Genomic DNA, 15,917 nt, shown 5'->3' with positions numbered 1-15,917 from the left:
AAATTAGAATTCATTTTAGAGCACTCATTATTTTCTTACATTCTATCTGTATCAAGGTCCAATCCCCTCTAACCAATATGCATTGTGATTTTGTTGTTGTTGTTCCAAAGTAATGTCTTTGAAAGAGAATGCAAACTCCATACTTGCTTTTTGCCATCCATCAACACTATATTATAGGTTTCCACAGCATATCTATCTCTTCTTTCTATGTTTTTCAAGTAAAGTTGATATGATCCATCCTATAGCTTGGAACTGCAAAAAAGTAGTCATGGCTATTTTTCAGAGTCAAATGCATATGAAATTAGCAAGGCACACAGTTCTTCTTGAACACCTGCCCAACCCATATTCCTGTCCCAGGGTTTTATAAGGTAAAGGGTGCTATTTTTGTTTCGTGTAGATGCTGTTGGAGATGCTCTTATCTACCGACTAGCTCTACCTGTTCTTACACTGGTTTGTTGCCCTTATGCACTGCTGGGATGGTGCTTCTGCTAGTTCAGTGCCTCTGGGATGGACAATTCTGGATCCTCAAGTATTGTGCTCCATTCTTGGTCTTCCAAGACTAGAGTCTTTGGATTCATCCTCATAAACCATACACTGTCCAAAGAAGTCTGCAACAGCTGGATCAGATAGTCCATCTGAACTAAGCTACCTTTTAGGCCAGAAAGAGTCCTTTCCTCAAGATCCCCCAGATTCTGGTGTGAGCCCAGATCTCTAGCCACATTCCCTTCCCTCATGATGAGTTCTCTTCTAGACCCTTCATGCTTTTCTTGCAGACATCAGTCAGAACACGCCAGATCCAAGAAGGTGGGAGTTGAGCTCTTGCCCTGGTCTCCAGGAGAAGTTGACCAGTATTTGAGCTCTGCAAACCACAGGAGAGGGGGCACCCTTTGCCAGGACACAAAGGCTCCAAGCCACTCACTCCCAAGGCAAAGGCGGCTTGGACTCCATATATTTGAATGATCAAGACAGTCATGACCATGAGATCCTATCTTGCTCAAAGGGATCTTCCAGTATCTACCTAGAAGGCAGCTTTTGAATTGGAGTTTCTCTAGTTAAAGTTCTGCCTATCCAGCACTTGCTGTTTGAACATAACTAAAGGCAGACATTTAAATTGCCTTCAGTGTTGTTGTTGTTGTTTTAACAAGCTTAGCTCATTTGAAAGTTTGGCTTTCTTCCTTTTCTTCTTTTAGACCTCTGATAAATAGAGTTCTATCACACACTAGTGGGAGAAGGAGGAGAACCATATTAATCTGGGTAGGCTAGGCTATGCTAACAAAGATACCTAAACATAAAATGGCAATAATACGGACACTTATTTCTCACTCATGTGATGGTACTAGGCTGGTCAATAAGTCATTGGGGCAGTCCTCCTCCCCTTGGCCACCCAGGAACCAGGCTTATGAGGACTCTCATCTACAATGTGTGGCATGTCAAGAATGTATCTTATACCTTACTTTTTATATGTGTGTATATATATAACTACTTATTTTGAAATAATTTCAAACTCACAGGAAGTTACAAAAAATAGCATAGTGAGTTCCTATACTTCCCTTAGTGACCCTTAGTGATTATATCTTACTTAAGCATAGTACATTATCAGAACCAGGAAACTGACAGTGATACAATAAAATTAACTCAGGTATAGACCTTATTTGGCTTTCACCAGATTGTACATACATTTTTAAAAATCTGTCTTACTTTAATCCAATGTTGTATGTAGGTGCCTGAGAGTGTGTGTGTGTGTGTTTCAGCCCACTGTAGTGGGCTCCCAGGGGCTGTCTGGATAGCTGAATGGCCTCTATCACTCCCAAGTATTTCTTCCATTTAGCCAGCAGCTAGCCATATGATCTCACTTCTATTCCTGCCTCCTTATATCTTCATCCAAATTCATTCTAGCAGTATTCACCCTTGACTCACATAGATCAGAGGAGATAATTTTCTCAACATCCGGTCACCAATTTGTTTAAAGACGATTGTGTCTGATGTACAATAGACACTGTTTCTTCCCACCAAAAGTCTGATGCCAATTGAATTGGAAGTTAATGTTTGCATTTTTCAAAATTTATGTTCAATTTTTTTCTTCTTCCTCTTATCCAATGGCCCAATAACCCCCAAAACAGAATTGGTTCCTTTTGAAGCCTCTGGTGGATAATGGCAGCATTTTATTGGGTTTTAGTTTTCATTTTCAGTGTAATACAATGATCTGGAGAAAATACTTCCATCTGTATTTGCAGCTCTATGGCACCTCCTTGCCACTGAAAATACTTTTCTTAAACTGCACAGGAGAGTTTAAACAATTGTGCAGTTCCTAAAACTGCCCACTTTGTTGCCAAGAAGTCTTCTTCTGGCTGGAGTCCAAAGTGGTGGCCTCAGCTACCTTTCTGGAGCCCGGTTTCCGACATGGCACTCTCTCACTCTTAATAAATGGTTTGAACATCTAAAGTAGCCACAAGGATTCCTGGCATTTGTCAGAGGCGGAAATCCGCATGGCAGACTGAGAGAGTCATAAAATCTTTGTTTTAGTTTGGACTCGTTTAAAAACTGGAATGAAATTAAAAACGTTTTTTTTTTTCTTATGTGGTCACGGAGGTTTCCTCTTAAGAGGTGGGAATTCTACCAGGATGTGATGTATAGGGAAAATGACCATTGGAGTTTTGTTTTTATACTTTGTTTGGCTCATCTGTGGAAGTGTGGATCTGCTAGGCTTCTTCTGAGTGCGCATGAGCCCCTTCCCTCCAGTCAAAGCCCTGTGTCTGATATGAATTCTCATCAAATATTGAGAAACATTTAATTAAGCGGTTGGCAAACGTGCTTTTAGAACGTGCCTTCCGTTGTGTGCAAACATCCATCCCTACATTCTCATGTTTGTGGATTCTCTTTGTCTTCCAGAAACACTAGCGTCTGTCCAAACCTTTCAGACCCAAGGGTGTAACTTTTGGTTTGTGGTCTCATCTCTCAGTGTCTCTCATTTCAACAACACACAGAAGCTCAGAAAGGTCTGCTGGAAAGGGAAGAAACCGTTTCTCCCCTCTGCTTTCCAAGTTGCTGTGTTCCAGACCCAGTGGAAGGCATGAGATTCCGTGGCTTTGGGGTGTGGTGATCCCCGCCTTACTGGACAATACGAATTGATGGATTAGAGACCTGCAGACTATTTATGAAACCATAGTTTAAACTAAGAACGATGTTAGCAGACACAGCTTCAGGCATTGAATGAAATTGAACCTGAAGTTACATGAGAGGTGATTTCTTATAATGAAAAAATTCCTTTGTTTGGAGCTTTAATCTACCCAAAGTCAGCTAACAGCATGGTTAAGACTCTTTCATCCATCAGACCCTTCCTGAATGTCTCCGCCTTGGGCTAGACTATATGTTTGATTCTGAGGATACAGTCCTGGGAGCCAGTCCTCGAGAAGGTCCTGGTCAGGGGTGACAGGCATGACAGCCTGTGTGCTGAGGTCTGTGAACAGATGTAGGACAAGCCAGTGGGGGAACAGAGAGGGACTGGAGAAGGGTTGGAGATGGGCAAGAGGTGTTGGAAGCTGTTTTTAAGATGAAATAAGGCACGGCCTGAATCTTGAAGGAGGAGTTAGCCTGATGGGCATTTAGAGAAAACGAGAGTACGGAAAGCTCGGTTGTGTGAGAGAGGAGCAGTGGTTTGGAGATGGAGGAGGTTGAAGTTAGGGAGGCTGCCACACGAAGAGCTAGCCTAAGGATGTTTAATGTTCTCTTCTGTAGGCACTACCCGGTGACTATAAAAGTTGAGGCCCAGGCATGACGTGGGCCAATGTGTAGTTTAGAATTACCCACATGTGCATTCTTTATGGCAATTAATAGATGGTCCATGTGATGTAAAAACAGGAAGTCAATTAGGTCAACATGGTCTTATGGATGAAAGCTTATTAGTTAAAGCACCCTGACAACCTTCAGTAGTTCATTCTTTCAACATAGGAATTATGGATGAAGATGTGCTTCTAGAAGAAGTGTCTTTGATGTTCTTTTGTGCAACAGGGGAATCCATTCTGCTCGCTCTCCAATTGCTCTTGTCCTATGAAAAAAGAAATCAGTAAAACTTTGAGTGGAGGTAAAAAAGACAGAAATTTTGAAAGTTTGAGTGGAAATACTTACACATTTCCCGTACAGAAATTAGAATAGAATGTTTTCTAGGTAGCAGAATTTATATGCCTCTGTACCTGTACAGAAAAATTTTTCTCAATAAAAAAATCTTACAGTCTGGAGACATCTGGGTGGCTCAGTAGGTTAGGTGTCTGCTTCGTTTCAGGTCATGATCCCAGGGTCCTGGGATCGAGCCCCATGTCTTGTTCCCTGCTCAGTGGGAAGCCTGCTTCTCCCTCTCCCTCTGCCCTCCCCCCAAAACTCTCTCTCTCCCTCTCTGTCTCTTTCACTCACTCTTGCTCTCAAGTAAATAAAATCTTTAAAACAATATTATGGTCTATTGAAATGACTGTTGAGAAGATGCTAATGATTTAAGATTTGTTAACCATAAAAAGTGATCTTGAAGAAAGTTGCTGTAGTTTTATAAAAAAGATAAAAAGGTAACAAGACCAAATTAAAGAAAGTATATTTTTTAGAAAAAAATATTAGTGGTATGACATTCAAGAGAGACCTAGCTAAGGAACGAATCAGAGCAAGTAAATATGATATGATAAGAATATGATAAGAATAATTCTACTTATGTTATTTCTCAGCATTCCGATAATCAATATAAAGAAGGTTTTAGGGCACCTTCATGGCTCAGTAGGTTAATCATCTGCCTTCCGTTCAGGTCATGATCTCTGGGCCCTGGGATGGAGCCCCTCATCACATCAGACTCCCTGCTCAGTGGGGAGTCTGCTTCTCCCTCTCCCTCTGTACTCTTTCCTGCTCATGCTCTCTCTCTCAAGTAAATAAATAAATAAATAAATAAATAAATAAAATCTTTTAAAAAATATAAAGTAGGCTTGAGTTTGATTTATACTACACAGGTATATATTACTTACAATTTTAGAAAGTTTATTTTTGAAAGTAGTCTTTGAATTGAACTATTTGACAGATCCAACAAAACAGTAACACCAATTTGCAAGTCAATAAAAAAAATAGTTCAACACGACATAACTTTGATTGTTTTAATGACCATTTCCTTCTAAAAGTGTCCCAGATAAGGGTGATAAATTGCTTTAAATTTTTTTTTTCCCTTTTCTATCACTAACGTTTAGGTTTACAAGGGTAGAAACTCTCAACAGTACCAGCTTCAGCAAGGGGTTGTCTTCTGTTTTTCTTTTCTGTAAAGTCTGGGATCAACTGTCCAAGGCCTGCGTGCAAGTCCTGCCCCTTCCCCTGACTCATCCAGTGTCGGGAATTTGCATCGCCAAGTCTGGTTGTTCCAGCTGCAGCCACATGAGGAAATTGCAGTCCACCAGAAGGAGGGCAGAGGGAAAAGAGAGATCGGTCATGGGCCAGTTGTCTTTTAAGGAAGTTTCCAGAAATCATCTCATTACCTCACTGTTTGCTTTCATCACCTTGGCCAGAATTTAGTCACAGGGGCATGCTTACCTGAAAAGGAGTCTGGGAAATCCAAACTTGGTCATGGCTGGTGGTGGATCAAGGTTAAAATAAGGGATTTATTACTCTGGAAGAAGGATAGTACTTAACAGTGGTCCCTGCCTCACACTCTCCCTGCAAATTCATGCCACCCTCCCCCAACCCCAGGCTGACTAGTTTGGTTAGGGAACGCTCTTCATCTGTGCTTTCTAAGTATGCCAAAGATGGGTCCTTAATACCCCAGGACTGCATTACTATTCCTTACAACATTTCTCTGAATCTCTCTTTTCATTTGAAGATTCATGCAAATTTTGATATTATTCTATAATATTTCTATATTTGATTTAAAATACAAACTGTGTCAAAGTTAGGTAGGGTAGAAAAAGTAAACACTAGGAAACTGTTTCTCTAACCTTGGATGGCTCAACTATCCAAAGGGTATTCATATTTTAACAGGGCTCTCCAAATTCTTTTTTTTTTTTAAGAACGATTTTATTTATTAATTTAACAGAAAGAGACACAGAGAGAGAAGGAACACAAGCAGGGGGAGTGGGAGAAGGAGAAGCAGGCTTCCCGCTGAGCAGGGAGCCAGATGTGGGGCTCGATCCGAGGACCCTGGGATCATAACCTGAGCTGAAGGCAGATGCTTAAAGACTGAGCCACCCAGGTGCCCCAGGGCTCTCCAAATTCTAAAGAAACACATTTTTTTCTGGTGGAATTCAGGTGACTGGGAAGGTATTGTGGACATGGGGCTCCCCAACCCTCTCCTCACACCTCCCAGATAGATAGCCCTTGGCCATGAATTTTATCTGTGTCTGTGACTCATCCAGGTTTTGATAGACAAGGAATTTACTTCTTTAATTCACTGTTTAAAAGAAGAAAGCAGAAGCGAACTAAAGTTCTGAAGGAGGAGGCCTGGAAACCACGTGTTCTCTATGTGTTGTTCGTGTCAATATTTAGAATTCCTGTGTCAATTATTTGGAACTTCGAACGCCCCTTGCATCCATCCACTAATTATTATCACACTTAGCCACGGCATGCACAGCCTTCCTCACAAGGAAATTGTATAGTAATTATGAGGCAACTTGCCTAACATCCCCTTGTTGAGAGAGGTCGATGTTAAATCTTAGTAACTAAGACTTCAGCTTCTGTTGGAACCAAATAGATAAAATACAGCAGTACCTATCAGAAATCCTCAGTGTGGGTGGGAAATATTTATTCGTTCATAGTATCTTGATCATGGGCTTACTTGCGCCACTCCTGCGCTGGGCCTGGGACAGACTGGTGATCCAGAGCGAGCATTGATGTCAGCTCTACCGTAGACCGGACACTCACATGAGATTCAATTAATTAATTTTAATAAAAGCGATGAAGGAAAATACAGCCTCTGAAAGACTGCACAGTAAAGATGCACCCACTCTGGGGGACCGGCAAGGTCTGCCCGAGGGGCTTCATCCACAGGGTGACAAGTTTGGGGCATAGTGTTTTCATGGCAGATGGACTGCCTGTGTGGAGTCCTCTGAGGCTGAAAAGACTTTGATTTTTTAAAAGAACTTCATGCCAGCCACCTTAAAGAATTTAAGTTTAAGCAGAGAGATGATGTAGTTCGATTTGCCTCGTTCAAAGACCCTGGGGGTTGGTGACATTGGCTTGGGTAGGCAGGCACATGGGCTCAGGTCAAGTGGAAGCTGAAGCAAAGGTGAAGACAGGTGGGTGTCTTCATGAAAGGATGCAGGACCTAAAATCGACAGGGCTGGAGTGTGGATACGACGGGCGTATGCTGGGAGGAAGAGACAGAGAGAGGAGGAGTCGCACATTTATGTAGGAAAATGGCAGTGGGTGGTGGTGCCATGTACCATGATAGGGAGCACGGGGGAGGAGAATGAAGGACGGGCTTGACGGGAAGATCACGAGTTCATAGGATTTAAGAGGTCAGTGAACCCAACTGTTGCAGATTCCCAGGCCCAGAAACAAGAAATGGTTCCACCGGAGGCCTTACCCTTTGAAGTGTGTGCCAGGGACCAGCAGCATAGGCTTTGATCGGAAGCTTGTTAGAAATGCAAATGCTCATGCCCTCCCAGACCCACTGAACTACATTTTAACAGGATTCGCCGAGTGAGCTGTATAGAAAAGATTCTAACTTAATACATGGCAAAGCTGGATTAATACTGAGCTAAACATATGATTTAGAATAAATATTCCTGTTTGTTTTTTAAACTTTACTTATCTGCATGGGTTAGGAGTGATACCCAAGTTAAAAAGGTAAGTTGAAGGTGGTCATTCATTTAGGGATACTTTATTTAATGGACAAAGGGCTACTAATGTTTTACCTATAATATTAAGGAAGGAAGCTGGAGGGGAGAGAAGGAAAGAAAGAAGAGGAGAAAGAGAACAGGCAAGATCTTCAAAGGCCATGTATGCAATGGATTATTCACAATTTGTGAATTTGGGATGGGAAAGAACTGGCCAAGTCAACTCGGCATTACATATTGTGGACCCAGGCTTTGGTATATTCTTAAGAACGGACTCAAAACTTCCAAATTCCTTTTGCTTTCATGAGTTTCCTTTTCAGGAAGGGTTATTGGTGGTGATGGTGGATTTCTAAATGTTGCTCAAATAACCAGCACTATAAAAATTCTCAGCAAGACAGTTCCTTTTGTCTTTGTTATTTATGAAGCCCCACTGGGCAGGAATTCCAGCTAACACTTGGCCTTGTGCCGGCATGTCTACCTCCTTGTTGGTGCTCAAGTACGAAACCCCAGCACAGATGTAGAATTCAGAAATGATACATAACTGTGTACGTTATCTAGTGTTACATGACAAATTACTGCAAAATTTAATGGCTTAACACACAAACCTTTCTTGTCTCTTAGTTTCTGTGGATAGGTGATCTGAGTTTGACCTAGCCCTGTGCCTCTGGTTTGAATCTCTCATGAGTTTCCTACTGAGCTGTTGATTGGGGATGAGATTTCATCTGTGGGGGGGTCACCTGCTCCTAAACCCACTCAGGTATTTGCTGGCAGCGCTCAGTCTCTTGCCACATGGGCCTTTCTATTGGGTTCCTGCCTCATACCATGGCAGCCAGTTTCCCCAGGACAAGCAATCCATGAGAAAGAAGGTACTTAAGGTAGAAGGAAAAATCTTTTTATAACTTAATCCAGACTGGTCACCTGATTGCTTCTGTCATATTCTACTTTTTAGAAACACTTGAGTGAGTCCAGCCCACACTCAGGGGGAGGGGACTGCACAAGGGTGTGGCTATGCGGGGGTAGGTGCTCCCAGGAGCCTCTTAGAGGTTGCCCGCTACACAAGACTATTTTCTTCTTCATATATACTCTTACCAGAGTGATATGATACTTAAAGATTCTTGTCCAATGAATCCTTTTCTCCTGACCCTTGCAGGGTGTTGGGTTTTTGCCCCAAAGTTTCCAAGGAGAGACTGAGTTTACTATTTTTTTACACATGAATGGGAGAGTACCAGAAAGCCTGTTGAGGACATCTGAAAGGCCTGAGAGGTGGGGATGCAGGCAAGAGGGAAGAGATGGGCAACTGTCCAGGCCGGCAGGCCTCTCCTTCTCCATCGGCCACCTCTCACAATCCGGGGCCTTGAATTCCATAGGGAAGGTCTTCTCCTGTTCATTTCTTCCCTCTTATCTGCTTTAATAGCAGAGCAAATTCTGAACCTAGGCAGACCTCTTCTCTCATTCCATTCCTTGCATTGCTGAAGGCCCGACTCAAAGTACCAGCTCAGGCCCAACTCAAAGTACCAGCTCCCCCCGCCAGGGCTCATTCTAGACCCTGGCCTCTCTCTACCTGTGCTGCTCTAGACCGTCATGACTGCTAGCCAGCACGTGCCTCCCATGCGTGGGGTGCTATGGACACCACTATAGGCAAAAGGGACCTTTCCCTTGTGCTTAAGGACCTCACAGTCCATTTGGAGAGACAGATACTGATCAAATGACCACATAAAGAAATGTACAACTGCTACAAAAAAAGTGGACCAGGAATGCAGAGACCTAAGTCAGTCTGCAGGTTTGGGCAAGGACTCCGAAGGCACAATTATGCAGAGTCTTAGGAGGGGAGCAGATTTGGCTGGGTGTGACAACGAGGACTTGGGTGGGGGCAAACCCAGGATAAAATTGAGAGTAGTCCTGGGGCAGCACCCGGGTGGGTCAGTCGGTTAAGCATCTGCCTTCAGCTCGGGTCATGAAGTCTGAGGCCCTGGGGTGGAACCCCACATCGGGATCCCTGCTCAGTGGGGGAGTCTGCTTCTCCTTCTCCCTCTACACCCCCCACTTGTGCTTTCTCTCTCTCAAATAAATAAAAACTTTAAAAAAGGGGGGGCTTGAGAGTAACCCTTTAGAAAAAGGGAAGAGGTCCTAGGAGCCTGGAACAAAGATCAGGGGGAGTAGTCTGTGACCCAGAGGGGGGATGCCTCATTTCATGTGTGTTATGGAGTGACAAATAGGAAAGACCAGAACAACCCCTCACCTAAGGCCAGCTTGGGGGTAGACATGGAATTCCCAGCTTCCCATGAAGGTGGCAGATCTCAGAGGTCCTCCGAGGTTTTGTGTCAAAGTCCGGAAGTGATGTGGACAGAGTCTTCACACCTGAGTTCGCTCCCTGCCCTCCTTCCCTGCCATTGTCCCTTTCCTCCAGGACTGAGAACTCTTCCTGGACTATCTGATGTGCTTCTTGCCTCTGTCTCTGGCTCTATCTCTCCTTGTCCCTCCTTCCAGGCTCTGCCCTGATCAGAGCTTCCCACATTGTCATATGATGTGTCATTCTGTGGACACACCCCCTGAGAATCTTTGCACTTGCAGCCTTCCCACTTTGCACTTGCAGTCCCCCCTCTCCTGCAAATGCCCCTTCTCAGAGTGGGACCAGAGATGTAATTTGTGGGGCTCAGTGCAAAATGAAAATGGCAGTCCCCTGGGTTTAAAAGCAGGAAAGGAGCTTGTTCCCTCCTTCTTGCACTTTCTCCTTTGATCGTCGCGGGGTTTTTATTTGCTATTTAACGTCACGCTTCCTTGGGCATGAAGAAAGTTGTAGGCCAAGTACAGACCCTTGCAGGCTCCTAGGGCTCAGGCCCAACTCTGCACCTCCCTGCGCTAGTGCCACAGCCCTTGACGGGCACAGACACTGAGAAGGCATCCTCCAACATATGCTCCATTGCCCACCACACATTCCTTACCAAACATTCATTTACCAAATAAAATGAAGATAGAATTACTAAGAATTTTAATATGGCAACTGCAGAGTAGTAATCTCTGAGTAGAGGGCCTCTTTTGAGCACAGGGTCCTACATGACTGCAGGGTCTCAGGGACCTGCTCAGATCACGGGATCTAAAATCACCCCATTCTGTACACATGGTGCAAGGTGCACCCCATCACATCACCCTGTTGTGTGTCCCTGAGAGTAATATTATGTTCCAAAAGTATCCCTTTAATCTTTCTCTTTTTGCTGTCTGCTTCCACCAGAAAAATGTAAACTTTACAAAAGCTTGTCCTAATGATCTCCGTGCCTAGTGTGGGAGCTGGCACATGCAAGACCGTCAATAAATATTTGTTGATTGAATAAATAAACGTATAAGGGAATTTATTGAGCATAGCTTTAAGTAAACTTGCTGTTTCTCCTAGCTCATGCAACCTGGCAACGCGACAGAACCTTCCAGTTAATTGCTTCTCAGTCTTTATTTGGGGTTTCCATCGGAACCCGGGTGTTCCTGCCTATGTCAAGTTTGACATAAAGGCCAGTCCAATCTTACCTCTGCCTTGAAACTTGTTCCTGAATTCCTCTGGCCCCTGGGTGTTTTCTCTTTTTGCTGGTCTTCTGGCCTTTCTTATTGGCACTGTGCCTCAGAGCTGACAGAAGGAACACAAGGAAGCCCTGGCATCGGAGTGACCTGCTGTTTCTCAGTTTCATCAACATCATGGCTGGCCTTCCTGCTGCCCCCATGCTCTCCTTCTTGGTCTTCCTGCCCACAGTCCAGGAGGCTCTGCTTGCCCAGGTCACCCACCAGGCACCGTGACGACAATCACCTCACATGTTGCCGAGCAACTGCTGCTCGCCTCAGTGAAGCTGGATTCTTGGAAAGTTCCCGAGTATACCAAGATCTCCTGTTCCCTGTAATGAATATAGGCAGTCATTCCTCAAGATGAATGCCAAGGAGCTTAAACATTATAGCTTTGAAAAGTTACACATTTAGTGCATTATTTATGACAAGTGTGCCATTAATGGAGGCTTAGAAGCTTTTTTAGTTAGCAGAGAGTTTTATACTAAAAAATAATGCAGCATGAAAACTACCAGGAGGGTGTCTCCACCATAGCTACAAATGATTTCAAACTGTTCTATTTCATAGATGAAATGAAAAGATATAGAGATGAAATAATCCTCCTTTCTTTTCTTTTTTTTTTTTTTAAAGATTTTATTTATTTATTTGACAGAGAGAAATCACAAGTAGATGGAGAGGCAGGCAGAGAGAGAGAGAGAGGGAAGCAGGCTCCCTGCTGAGCAGAGAGCCCGATGTGGGACTCGATCCCAGGACCCTGAGATCATGACCTGAGCCGAAGGCAGCGGCTTAACCCACTGAGCCACCCAGGCGTTTTTAAAAAGATTTTATTTATTTACTTGACAGTAAGAGAGAGAGAGAGAGAGAGAGCATAAGCAGGGGAGTGGCAGGCAGAAGGAGAGGGAGAAGTAGGCTCCTTGCTGAGCAGAGAGCCCTACATGGGGCTCCATCCCAGAACCCTGGGATCATGACCTGACTGAAGGCAGACCCCTAACTGACTGAGCCACCCAGCCACCGTAATACTCCATTTTTTAAAAAATAAAGATTATTTATTTATCTATTTGACAGACAGAGATCACAAGTAGGCAGAGAGGCAGGCAGAGAGAGAGAGGAGGAAGGAGTCTCACCATGGAGCAGAGAGCCTGAGTGGGGCTCAATCCCAGGACCCTGGCTAGGATCATGACCTGAGCTGAAGGCAGAGGCTTTAACACACTGAGCCACCCAAGCACCCTTAATCTTCCATTTTTTAAAAAAGATTTTATTTATTTATTTGAAAGAGAATGAGTGAGAAAGAGCATGAGAGGGGAGAAGGTCAGAGGGAGAAGCAGACTCCCCAAGGAGCTGGGAGCCTGATGTGGAACTCGATCTTGGAAGTCTGGGATCATGACCTGAGCCCAAGGCAGTCGCTCAACCAACTGAGCCACCCAGGTGCTCTCTAATCCTCCATTTTAAAAAGCGACCTTGGATCTTCCTTTTTTTTCTAATAAAAACAGCAATATTTTGAGCAAATTCCCACACAGGGTATGTATGTGTACAATTTAAAGTGTGGTTTAGGTCTTTTTCTGTGGGCTACTCAATTTCACTCTATATCTGAAGCCAAACTGTTTATTGCATGCACACATATGATTTTTTCCTGTTTTCTTAATGGAGTAAGTATTAATGGCTAATCTTTCTGAAGCAATTTCTCCCCTTGAACATAGCATTAAAATGGACATGTATGCACTATGTGGGTTGAAGCATTTTTTTAAAAGTAAGTCTCCACGGGGCGCCTGGGTGGCTCAGTGGGTTAAGCCGCTGCCTTCGGCTCAGGTCATGATCTCAGGGTCCTGGGATCGAGTCCCACATCGGGCTCTCTGCTCAGCAGGGGGCCTGCTTCCTCCTCTCTCTCTGCCTGCCTCTCTGCCTACTTGTGATCTCTCTCTGTCAAATAAATAAATAAAATCTTTAAAAAAAAAAAAAGTAAGTCTCCACAAACCAACATCTAGCTTTGTGGGTTCCCTGCATTGTTTGTTTTCTATTTCTTTGATTTCCTTTTTTATCTATATTTTTTCCTTTCCTCTATTTTGAGTTTACTTTGCTCTTCCTCTTCTTAAGATTCTTAAGGTACTTAAATTTAGATACTTAAATCACTTATTTTAAACTGTTTTCTTTTCTAATATGACATTTACTTATTTTTTAAAAAAGATTATTTATTTATTTATTTATTTGAGAGAGAGAGAACGAGGTGGGGGGAGAGGAGCAGTGGAAGAGGGATAAGCAGACTCCATGCTGAGCAAAGAGCCTAACATGGGGCCAATCTCATGACCCAGAGATCATGCTCTGAGAGGAAATCAAGAGTTGGACACCCAACCGCCTGAGCCACCCCGGCTTCCCTCTAATATAGACACTTAACACATTTCTCCCTCAGGATTGTTTTTGCTGTATCTACAAATTTTGACATGCTTTTTTATCATTCAGTGTGAATACCTTCTAGTTCTATAGTGATTTTTTTCCTTTTTGAAAAAAAAAAAGCCTATGTAGTATTTAGAAATGGGTAATCTTTAGATACTTGGATGTTTTCTAGAAATCTTTGTTAAAAGTATCATATTTTTAATTTTTTATTTTTTTAAAAGATTTTATTTATTTATTTGAGAGAGAATGAGTGAGAGAGAGCATGAGAGAGGAGAAGGTCAGAGGGTGAAGCAGACTCCCCAAGGAGCTGGAAGCCCGAGGCGGAACTCCATCCTGGAAGTCCAGGATCATGACGTGAGCCCAAGGCTGTCGCTCAAACAACTGAGCCACCAGGTGCCCATATTTTTTATTTTTAATTTAATTCCATTGTGGTCAGATTTCAATCCGATGACATTTATGGAGACTTGCTTTAGCATGACATATGCATCTTTAATGAACTGCCACATGATTTTGTCTTCAACCCTCACTTCAAATTTCTCTCTCCTCTCTGAACTTATCATGGAAGTTAGAGTGAATGCTCATGCCCCGAATAGGAACAGATAATGCCAATGCAGGGCCTATTTCTGTTGGAAAGATCTGCTTATTTTGGAATAAGCAAAGATTGGCAAGCTTCTCCTAAAATGTTGACTTCCAGGGCACAGATTTCAAACTCTCTCTACTGAAATTGAGTAATGAATACAAGCAAAATGTGATCATCTCTGTGTTTTCCAATGAGTTCCATTTTTAAAATTTTATTTATTTATTTATTTTATTTATTTGTCAGAGAGAGAGATTACAAGTAGGCAGCGAGGCAGATAGAGAGAGGGGGAAGCAGGTCCCCTGCTGAGCAGAGAGCCTTATGCAGGCCTCAATCCCAGGACCCTGAGATCATGACCTGAGCCGAAGGCAGAGGCTTTAACCCACGGAACCACCCAGGCAGGTGCCCCCACTGAGTTACCTTTGACAAGCAAGAGACATCCAGTGGGTTTCAGCATAGTGCGAAGTGTAGGATCTGTCACTATCATTCAATACTTAAGTCTCTGTGTCATTGCCCCATTATGGTTTCCAGTTCATTGACATCTCACAGTGTCTCACGGTCTTGAAATTCTATTTAATTGAATGATGGATATATAATAAGCATCCTCCAGCAATGAAATGGTGACACTGAGAAAACAAATTTGTGAAAATGAACATTACCATTAGTTAGACAGTGCATTATTATCTTTAATGAAATTGATGTATTGGATGTTGCCAACCAACAACCAAATGTTTGTTAGCAAATACCACAGCTTCTACACAACTATAAGCTTCTCGTTAAAAGTCACGAGTGTTGAATTCTAAAATCAAGTCCCCAAATTTTAACATAAACATAGTGGGGAGACTTATTTATAAATTAAGAAGTAAAGTGTTGAATATAGCAAAACAGTATAACATAACAAAAGGCAGATTTAATGAGAGGTGAAGGCAGTGGGGAGAGGTAGTTTTCTCTTTTATAGGCTGTCTGGTATATTCACATTTGTTGGTGGATTAAAGAAAGGCAATTTTATCCTTGTGATTAAATTTAATGTCCATAATCTTAATGTAATGGAGAATGGTATACTAATTATATTTTTATGGCTTTGTTTACCAGATTCAAGAAGAATGTGTTGATTCCATAAATTTAATTTTCAAATCAATGAGCATCATGTAGCCAAATTTGCAAACTGTTTGAATCGTTGTGCTAATAACTGGTTATTTTGGTGTTGTGCTGTGCCTCGTATATTATCTTATACATAGTAGATATTCAGTGAACATGCTTGATTTAACTGATTTTTCATACAACTGCAATGGGAAACAAAGTAAAGCCTTGCTGTCATGAATGCACATATTTAATAGGATTGACTGAAACTTAGAATCAATAGCTAAAGAACTAAAGAATATCCTTTTCCTTCTTCTATACCAACCTGCATGACTATTCCTTGCTCATTTCACCAACACTCCTTATTCCATTCATTTAACCTTGCTCATGACTTTGTAAACTGAGCTTTCACTGAACTCTCTTGGGTGTGAGTGCATCTTCTGTTTCTGGAATCCTGACTGATAAGAGTTGGGGTTTTGCTAGATATTGGGTGGGGTTCTCTGGAAGAGGACTCTGAGTGGACATTTGCAAGCAGAAGG

At 42.7% G+C, this 15,917-nt stretch overlaps 1 long non-coding RNA gene across 1 annotated transcript; it reads right to left on the bottom strand.

Annotated features, from left to right (window-relative positions):
• Nucleotides 1-2,774: 2,774 nt before the first annotated feature.
• Nucleotides 2,775-11,557, bottom strand: LOC116570689. Its single transcript, XR_004277525.1, has 3 exons — nt 11,307-11,557; nt 5,244-5,384; nt 2,775-4,045 (listed from the first exon to the last, which is right to left on the bottom strand). It is a non-coding gene; the product is annotated as an uncharacterized LOC116570689 (long non-coding RNA).
• Between the last annotated feature and the right edge of the window lie 4,360 nt (nt 11,558-15,917).

This window comes from Mustela erminea, chromosome 12, assembly GCF_009829155.1.
Source record: "Mustela erminea isolate mMusErm1 chromosome 12, mMusErm1.Pri, whole genome shotgun sequence".
Classification (NCBI taxonomy): Eukaryota; Metazoa; Chordata; class Mammalia; order Carnivora; family Mustelidae; genus Mustela; species Mustela erminea.
This window is presented reverse-complemented; position numbering and strand designations above follow the sequence as displayed.